The 10,447-nt window shown below is 35.3% G+C and overlaps 1 long non-coding RNA gene across 1 annotated transcript; it reads right to left on the bottom strand.

Moving 5' to 3' along the window:
• Positions 1 to 362: 362 nt before the first annotated feature.
• On the bottom strand, positions 363 to 5,181 carry LOC148941046 (uncharacterized). The gene is made up of 2 exons (XR_016143340.1): positions 4,185 to 5,181; positions 363 to 513 (listed from the first exon to the last, which is right to left on the bottom strand). It is a non-coding gene; the product is annotated as an uncharacterized LOC148941046 (long non-coding RNA).
• Between the last annotated feature and the right edge of the window lie 5,266 nt (positions 5,182 to 10,447).

Here is a 10,447-nt window from a genome sequence, read left to right as displayed (position 1 = left end):
TTACAGAGTTAATTATTTGCCAAGTGTATTTTCAGACATAGAATTTGAAAGGTTAAGTTACCTAGGCATTGTTCGAGGCTTTACTTTTCAGAACGAAGATATGGATTATGTTTCTTAAAAGAAAATTTTCTACCAAATTCTTCTATTTTAAATTAGTACAGTTCAAAGGGCGGTACACGTCATACAATTTTGGAATACACACTATTTCGGAAACCCCCTAAAACTCGAGGCAAAGAAATTCTGACAACCCTCTAAGATATGGTTCTGATCTCTTATTCTTCTTTAATCAGGGTTCGACTGCCCACATTCAAATCCACTAAACAGACCAAACCCCTAATACAAATAAGCGAATTAAAAAACTTAACGAAGAACTTAGATATTTTAACCCAAATTTACATTAAAAAGTAACAAATATTAAGACACAATCATCACACATTAAAAAATTCCAAATCTTCGTTTCCGTGGCTCCATGTTTCTAAAACGCGGTGAGGCAGTGGCTTATGGCACAAATTCCTGAAATAATAATTACCAATCAAAGGCGAAAAACAAACTAGAGATATGGACAGCTGTACATTCATTAGTTTCAACAATAAAATCTACTCATTACTTCTGGATTCAGACAAATCAGCCCCGCTTCCTTGGTCAATGTTCCATGATTCTGTGGCAGTGTTTTGGCTTTAATATGTGAAAATTCAGCTAGAGTAGGATTGTGAGTTTCTAAAATTCTATCAAACTTTTATTTAATCTATGATTATAAATGAGTTCAAAATTTTGCAAATATTTGACATTTTATTTTAACTCCTGATCAAACAGATCGAGATAATGATCTGAAAGTAAGGAATGATTAAAGTCAATAGTATCTGAAACTCTAAAAAAAGGAATTTTGGTAACAATTAGTGCATCAAAAGAATCACCTTTTTATGCTGATTCGAAATATATAAGTTTAATGTTACCGATCAAAAGCTACAAGCCCGAAAAAGTTGCCTAATCTTCCAAAAAGGGGAAACACCCTCCAAAAGGAATGACAATCACACCATTAGATTCACCATATCAGAAAACACTGCTGTATTTGTTTCAAGATTCTATTTACGAACATGGGGAATTCCGCTTTTTTCATGAAATTATATAAAAAGAGGCAGTAAGTCATTGTGTCAAGAGGAAGGGATGGGGCAGACGCCGAAAAAACGTATTTCAAAACCCAAGTTGTCTGCCCCTTCCGTTGCGACAATCTTTATCTATGTAGCATAAAATATTATGTTTATTTGCCAACCGGGACAGAGGTAAAAAAGGCGAGGTGGGGGCAAATGCTACCAGAAGTTTTGTTTTCAGAGATTTTAAACTGTAATAATATTTCTATTTTCTTATTTATATACAAAATTTAAACGTACGTAATAATATATGTGGACAGTGTTTTAACATCATTGTAGAGGTTATTGTTGAGGTTGTAGAGGTTGCGACGGCTTCAACCACATAGAAGATCATAAGTCAAACAGAATTTCCATCCATACGAACCATACGAATAATTGCTCTTTCCGTCCATCCAAAATTCTGTTGTAAACACATTTTTTAGGACTTATTTAACAAAACTACTGTTCACTGGAAATTAAAGTTAGGATTGAAGTTACCAAGTATTTTGTAGTAGGTTGCATCAATATATGGCTAATTGTCAAAAGAGAAAAGCGAAGACAGGTAGTCAAAGTAATTGAGAGGCAAATGTTTAAATGGGAGCGGCACAGGTAAATGGCGGGAGTAAGTACGACTCTCTTATTGGACACATACTTGTTTGTTAGTTTTTGGAAAGGCACGCCTGCCTAGAGTCTCAGGCATGTTGACAAAGAATTTAAAATTGACATAGGACGGTTAGACTGCCTGGTATGAGAGACAAACAAGGCACGCCCGCCTACGGTCTTAAGAAGGCTGACTAAGTTATTTAGGACTTATCTAACAAAACTACTGATCACTGGAAATTTTAAATAAATATTCGAATTTTGTCCAAAATTTTAATTACAATCCGGCATTTTAATTCTTAAGCTGAAAAAGCGGGGCGCTATCAATTTTCACTAAACCCCATTTAAACTTTCCCCTAGAAAATAACTCCCAGAAAATTTCTCCCCCCCCCAAAAAAAAATCTCCCCGTGTAAAATCCATCCCCAAATGCATTTCCCAAAAACAAATACAACATGTAAAAAATGTGTAAATTGTATAATTTATAACAGTTTCTCCAGGAGCTGTGTGGGGGGGGGGGGGGTCATGTCACCCCTCGAGGCATAATTATTGGACCTTTCTACTATGCTGAACGAAATAGCTATTAAAATTTTTTGATATAACTTTGGGGGGAAAAAGGGGCGTGAGGGGGTGGGGGGCTATTTGCCCTCCAATCTTTTTGGCCAACTTAAAGAGGGCACTAAAGCTTCTAATTTCCATTCGAATGAACCCTCCTAGATCTGCTAGGACAATTGGTTCAATACAATCACCCCCAGGAAAAAAACGAAAAAAATAAATATAAATAAAATAAACGGACATCCGTGATCTTTCTTCTGGCAAAGGTTTCAAAATTTGAAACTTTGTCGATAGGAACTTAAAACCTTTACAATTAGGTCCTCTGATATGCTGAATCTGATGATGTAATTCGTCTAATTTGCTTGACTTTTTAGAGTTGTTTTCCCCCTTTTTCGAAAATGAAACAAATTTTCTCAGATTCATAACTTTTGACAGGATTAAACTTTATAAGTTTTATACATGTGAAATGAACACAAAAAGCCAATTATTTTGATGTAATAATTTTTATCAAAATTCCTTATTTTAGAGGTCCAGTTTCTATTTGGCTGAGTCGTTCCTTACTTAATTGTTATCCGCCATTCCAGGCGGATGGTAAGCACCGACGACTAACTATTATTAATGATAACCGAGTTCTGGAGCCCTGACATTCCACTCCAAAATTACTCTATAAAATCTTTCCTTATTTTTACATAGTTTGTTCTGCTTCAAGACATATTTTGCTGTTTATGGTTAATCCATTAGACTTCATATGGTGTTCTTCACATACAGTCATGAAGCAGTCGAAAATTAAAGATCCTGTACTTGGGATTAATGTATAAAAAGCGCCATCTCTTTCTAACTTAGTTGCTGTTTTGGGTTTAAAGGTGAGCTAATGAAACCAAAAGTAGACTTACTTACTTTACAATAATGACCAAAAGTAGGCTCATGAAAATAAACTTTTTCAAACTTTAGAATGGACTTTGTCTCAAGCATAGCATTTTTGGAGTTGGTCTTTGATGAAACATAATTTTATTTTTTAACCGTATTCTTACACCTAATATAGTCGAGTTTCAGAAAACCATCGTATTCAATACATTGACGATACCTACTTTCTATCCTATCGCTCCAGAAATTAGCAATTTGTCCATTGAAAACAAAAAAGGGAATCTCTAATTTCAGCATCTTGAAAGTAAGTCTATCTACTTTTTATTAGTGTTTCCCCTTGTGCTTTTTTTTGTTTTAGGTGATTACTTCCTGTAAACTTAAGGATTTTATTAGTAGCTCATGTTTTGGCATTATATCTAAATTCCAAAAAGCCTGAAAACGACGAGACGAAGAATCAATCGACATTTCGCTTAATTTAAAAATTGATGCCCGATAACCGATAGCTTTAGGTGAGCTTAAACATACTCTTCTCGTTATTTCTGTTTTTTACTAACCATTTTTTTAAACTACCACCTAGCTTTAGACCTGAAGACCAACAAACTAATGTGTCCTGTGGTAAAAGAAAAGTTAATTTGTGGTATATCAGGCTCTAGGCTTTTAGCAGCCTGTCGCCATTAAATGTTATAAATTAAGGAAAATTTGCCACAAAAAATGCAATAAAAATTTAATTAAAAAAAATAATCAAAAAAGAATAAAAAATAATCGTGACAAAAATAAAGGTGAAAACTTGTCATAAAAATACAAAAGATACGAAGTAAAATTACACGTAGTTTATTTCATAAAAAATGGCTTTTTATCATTTCTGTCCAGATTTCAAGGATTCCTTCAGTTAACAATTCGCATGGCATTGAACCCATGTCCCCCCTCAAATTAAAATACCCGATGGTAGAAAGAACCCGGGTAGTGACATATAAAGCCCCTAGCGGCCAGGCACCATGAAAGATGTCATAAAAAAACGAGATTCCAAAAAGGAGTCTTACTTCTTAAGAGGTGGTTATTCTTCATTTCTGTCCAGGTTTCTATAATTCATTCAATTTTCTTATCATCACCAATCGGCTTTAAACTTAAGACAGACTCACGAATAGAAATATGGCTAAATAATAAAAAATAAGCCACTCTGTTTTACTGGTTACAATAAAGATAGATGAACACAGCAATAACTTAGAGAAGTGAACATCAAACTATGGCTATAAATGGGAGCATTTTAGAGGGGAGGGAGGCGTCGTCAGAAACATAAAACATTATTTTTGAAAAGAATATTAAATAACAAAACTAACAGTGCTAATTTCATTTCGTTAAATATTTTCTTTTGAAAAGCCCCTAATCTGGAACAGTACCAAAAGTTTTAGGAGTTGACCACATCTGAAGGAAAAGTGGTAATATTATGTTTCTTATTTTATGCTCTTTTCAAAATCATGACTACTTCTCTGACAATGCACTCCCCCTCCCCCCGATGGTCCCAGATATTGCCCTAAGGTATAAGAAAGTACAAAAGATAGAGAAGGTGCAAAAGCATAAGAAAAGGTAAAGGTCTAGATCTAAATATTTAGTGGTTGACCGCTTCTGAGGGAAATATGTTATTAAAATAAAAGCTGTACCATTTGATTCTTTATTTTATGATCTTTCCTAAAAACCTAATTGCTTTTCTGACAATGTACTTCAAACAGCTTGGGGTTACGAACTGTAAGTAAGAAGCCAATAGCAACTGGAACTAGAAAGACCGGAGTTTTGATATCAATTTAAACATCAAAATAATCGACTTTTCAAGTTGATTAATTGAAAAAACTTTGTCCAAAAACAAGTTTTTCAAAGACAATTAAATAGCTTAATTAAGCCAAAAATGAGCAGAAATAAAAGTCAAATCAAGGGTAAAACTACCACAAATCACTATGAATATATAAATGAAACTCAAAACGAACAGAAATTAATGTTAGTAGGGCTTATAACCCCAATGCATTCTAAAGACCAGAACATAATATGCGCTTTACTGAAAAAACAAAAGAACGTTAATTGGCAGTTAAACCCTACCATTGTTAATTTTTACTCGTTTTGACTTTGACTCGACTATTAATTGTAAATTCTGTTCGTCTTGAGTTTATTTACTGATAGTGATTTGAGGTAGTTTTACGCTTGGAAGACACTTTGACTTTATTTTTGCTCATTTTTGGCTTAATGGAGCACTTTGCTTTTCTTTGAAAATTTGTTTCGTGGAAAACGTTTTTTAAATTAATTTATATTCGTTTTATTTACAGTCTTTTTCATTAAAAAAATAAAACAAATTCGGTTTTATTCAATAAGAACCCCTAGTTTGGCTTGCTATTTGCATATTGGGAGAAACTTTTTCAACAATTTTTATTCCTGACACAAATAGTATATTTTAATTTAATTTTATACCTCCTCAAGTTAACCTGAAAAATAAAACCTAATATTATTCCCAAAAGATTCTATGTATGCTCTTTGACAACCTGGATGCACTTACGCTCTTTTTACTTGATTAAACTGTAAAAACAGAAGTAGTAATAGTAGTAGCCCCGAAAACATCAACTTAATACCCCCAGTCGCTCTCGATATATTGCTGAGGTGTCTTATTGGCAACCAATAACAAAAAACCTTTTGATTTAGTATTAAAGCAGCATTTAGTTTTAAAGCATATTTCGCCAATTGCATAATTGTGGGAAGTTGACATGCCATTACACCTAAAAAATAGTTGCTGGACCGTTCTACTGTGCTGAACAAAATAGTTACCCTGAAAGTTAACCTGAAAAATAAAACCTAATATCATTCCCAAAAGATTCTATACATGCTCTTTGACAACCTGGATACACTTACACTCTTTTTACTTGTTTAAACTGTAAGAACAGATGTAGTAATAGCAGTAGCCCCGAAAGCTTCAACTTAATATGCCCAGTCGCTCTCGATATATTGCTGAGGTGTCTTATTGGCAACCATTAACACAATGCCTTTTGATTTAGTATTAAAGCATAGTTCGCCAATTGCATAATTGTGGGAAGTTGACATGCCATTACGCGTAAAAAAATAGTTGCTGGACCGTTCTACTGTGCTGAAGAAAATAGTTAACCTGAAAGTTAACCTTAAAAATAAAACCTAATATCATTCCCAAAAGATTCTATACATGCTCTTTGACAACCTGGATGCACTTACGCTCTTTTTACTTGATTAAACTGTAAAAACAGAAGTAGTAATAGTAGTAGCCCCGAAAACATCAACTTAATACCCCCAGTCGCTCTCGATATATTGCTGAGGTGTCTTATTGGCAACCATTAACACAATACCTTTTGATTGAGTAATAAAGCAGCATTTAGTTTTAAAGCATAGTTCGCCAATTGCATAATTGTGGGAAGTTGACATGCCATTACACCTAAAAAATAGTTGCTGGACCGTTCTACTGTGCTGAACAAAATAGTTACCCTGAAAGTTAACCTGAAAAATAAAACCTAATATCATTCCCAAAAGATTCTATACATGCTCTTTGACAACCTGGATACACTTACACTCTTTTTACTTGTTTAAACTGTAAGAACAGATGTAGTAATAGCAGTAGCCCCGAAAGCTTCAACTTAATATGCCCAGTCGCTCTCGATATATTGCTGAGGTGTCTTATTGGCAACCAATAACACAATGCCTTTTGATTTAGTATTAAAGCATAGTTCGCCAATTGCATAATTGTGGGAAGTTGACATGCCATTACGCGTAAAAAAATAGTTGCTGGACCGTTCTACTGTGCTGAAGAAAATAGTTAACCTGAAAGTTAACCTTAAAAATAAAACCTAACATCATTCCCAAAAGATTCTACGCATGCTCTTTGACAACCTGGATACACTTCCACTTTTTTTACTTGTTTAAACTGTAAGAACAGAAGTAGTAATACTAGTAGCCCCGAAAGCTTCAACTTAATATCCCCAGTCGCTCTCGATATATTGCTGAGGTGTCTTATTGGCAACCATTAACACAATGCCTTTTGATTGAGTAATAAAGCAGCATTTAGTTTTAAAGCTTAATTCGCCAATTGCATAATTGTGGGAAGTTGACATGCCATTACGCCTAAAAAAATAGTTACTGGACCGTTCTACTGTGCTGAACAAAATAGCTGTTTGAAAATTTTGATTGGATGTATTTGGAAAATGAATGGGATGCCCTGCTTTCCGATCTCCTTTTATTCTTAAAAAGGGCAATAAAACTTTTAATTTTGAATCAAGTTAGCTCCTTTAAATGCTTCAATGATATTTCTAGCTATTATAGAGTGATGCTGTCTATGATATTGCTTATATGACCTTTTAGAAGCCTGCACGCATAAAATTTTTTGTTTAATTAAAACTCTCCCTAAACGTTCCCTAAAAGTTTCACCTAAAACCTTTAGCATCCTTAGTTACAGCAACTGCAGTGATAGTATTAAAATTATACACATAGTGCCTCCTGGCTAATTCAAAATCCCCCACAAGTTACTCTTAAAGGCCTAACTTAATAATATAAATTGTTCTTGAGATATTGCTTTGTCACCTCTTTGAAAGTTCGATTGATTGTTTTGAGTTAGTTCAACATATTCCTTATAGTTGATTACTAAAGACATTGTTATGTGCTCTTTGGACTATTGGTTACAAAATAGCTATTTCCTAATTTCAAGCGAATGTGCTTGGGGGAGTGCGGATGTCAGAGAGAAACTATACAGTTTCAATCAAATGAGCCTCCTGTAAAGTTCTGAGGACCACCCTTTCCATAAAAACCTAACTAGCAACTCTTACCCCCGGACTCTGGAGGGGGAGGAGAGTTGGGTCAACCCCAAAGGCTTTGTTATGCGATCTTTGGACTATATTGGAACAAATGGCTTTACTCTTAAAATTTCTATCGGAAGTCTCTGGGAAAAATATGACATGGGGGGGGGGTAGCTGCCCTCCAATAATTTTGAATGTTAAAAAAGAGCACTTAAACTTGGCACTTTTCCAATCTAATGAGCACCCTCCGAACTTTATATGACAATCCTTTCCATAAAATACTTTATTTTCGACGTAACACCTTAAATTAGGTATCCTTTTCTTAGACCACACTGCAGTTCTATGACGAACAAATAAACGTTCAAATGGGATAAATCTATTGATTTAGACAGTCGAAAAACAGGTAAAAAAGTCCAGATATTTCGATCACATATACAGCGACCGTCACGAGTAGAAATACTAAAACAATAAAATTGAAACTAACATAATTGTACAAAATACAATAAATAGCTTTTCGAGTCATTCACAAAATAATGAACTTCCGGATTATTCACTAGATTTTTTTCAGAGAGAGTTCAATGACAAAAGTCTTGATGTAAATTTCCTTCTTTAATCTTGCTCAAATGTAAAACAAATTTCCATTACAAGTGGCAAAGCCTTCCGTGTCTTCTAATTGCATAAGTAAAGAACGATGTTGGCACAATGTATTATTTTTTTTTCCATACCCGGGCACTTCGCATCGAAAGAGTTGTCGTAGAAACTTCGAAAAGGGCTCATTCGATTGAAAATTGGAGTGGCTAGTGCCCTTTTTAATAGTCAAAAGTGATTGAAGGGCAACCAGCCCCCCCCCCCATGCTCATCATTCCCCCAAACATATCCAATCAAAATTTTGAGATATCCATTTTGTTCAGCGTAGTCGCTTTCCAGATAGAAAATATGTTTTTGAGGAGGACACTCCCCCACAACCTTCGGGGCAAGGGTTTTAAGCAATGCCCCGAGGGCATATAAGAACGATGTTGGGACAATGTATTATTTATTATTTTTTTCCTTTAGAGCAGGGCACTTCGTATCGAAGAAGTTGTCGTAGAAACTTCGAAAAGGACAAGAAATTGGATATTGGAATGGCTTGTGCCGTTTTTATCAGTCGAGAAAGTGATTGACGGGCCACTAACACCCCTTCCACACCCAGTATTTCCCAAAGCACATCCAATCAAAATTTGAGATAATCGTTTTGTTCGGCGCATTTGATTTCCACATAGAAATTATGTTTTTTTGGGGGACACTCCCCCACAACCTTCAGGGTAAGGGTTGTAAATAATGCCCTAGAGGGATATAAGGTATTTATAGAAGGTGTTGTCGTGAAAACTTCCAAAACAGCTCAGTCGAATGGAAATTCAAAGAGCTAGTGCCCTTTTTAATAGTCGAAAGTGATTGGAGGACAACGAACCCCCTCTCACGCCCACCTTTTCCCCAAACATATCAAAACAAAATTTTAAGATAGCCATTTTATTCAACGTAGTTTTAAGTTCTGGAAATTAGGTCTTTGAGGGTGACAATCCCCCAACAACCCTCAGGGCAAGGGTTGTAAGTTATACCCTGGGGGTATATAAGGTTCTTATAGAACGCGTTGTCGTAGAAACTTCAAAAAGGGCTTATTCGATTGGAAAAAGAAATGGCTAGTGCCCTTTTTAACAGTATAAAGTAATTGGAAGGCAACTAACACCCCTTTCACACCCACCATTTCCCCAAACACATTTGAGATAGCCATTTTGTTCCACGCTGTTTAAAGTTAAGGAAATTATACATTTGAGCAGGTTACTCCCCTCACAGTCTTCATGGCAAGGGTCATAAGTTATGCCCCGGGGGCATATAAGTTTTTATTGAAATCTTTGCCGTAAAAACTTCAAAAAGGGTTCATTCAATTGGAAACTCAAAGGTCTAGTGCCCTTTTTAATAGTCGAAAGTGATTTGAGGGCAACTAATCCCCCTCTCACACACACGTTTTCCCCAAACACATCCAAACAAAATTTTTAGATAGCTATTTTGTTCAGCGTAGTTGATTTCCAGATAGAAATTATGTTTTTGAGGAGGAAACTCCCCCACAGCCTTCAGGGCAAGGGTTGTAAGTTATGCCCTGGGGGCATATAAGCTTTTTATAGAACGCGTTGTCGCAGAAACTTCAAAAAGGGCTCAGTAGATTGGAAATTGAAATGGCTAATGCCCTTTTTTATATTCAAAAGTAATTGGAAGGCAACTAACACCCCTTCCACGCCCACTATTTCCCCAAACATATCCAATCGAAATTTTGAGATAGCCATTTTGTTCCACGCAGTTTAAAGTTCAGGGAATTATACTTTTGAGCCAGACACTCCCACCACAGTCTTCAGGGCAAGGGTTATAAGTTATACCCTGGGGGCATACGAGGCTTTTACTGAAATCTTTGTCGCAGAAACTTGAAAAAGAGATCTTTTTATTGGAAATTCAAAGGGCTGGAAATTCAAAATTTCCTTTTT

This window comes from Artemia sp. Qi Xiang Cuo, chromosome 19, assembly GCF_049724085.1.
Source record: "Artemia sp. Qi Xiang Cuo chromosome 19, ASM4972408v1, whole genome shotgun sequence".
In the NCBI taxonomy this organism is placed as follows: Eukaryota; Metazoa; Arthropoda; class Branchiopoda; order Anostraca; family Artemiidae; genus Artemia; species Artemia sp. Qi Xiang Cuo.
The sequence above is the reverse complement of the archived record's forward strand: the minus strand, read 5'-3'. Positions and strand labels throughout refer to the sequence as shown.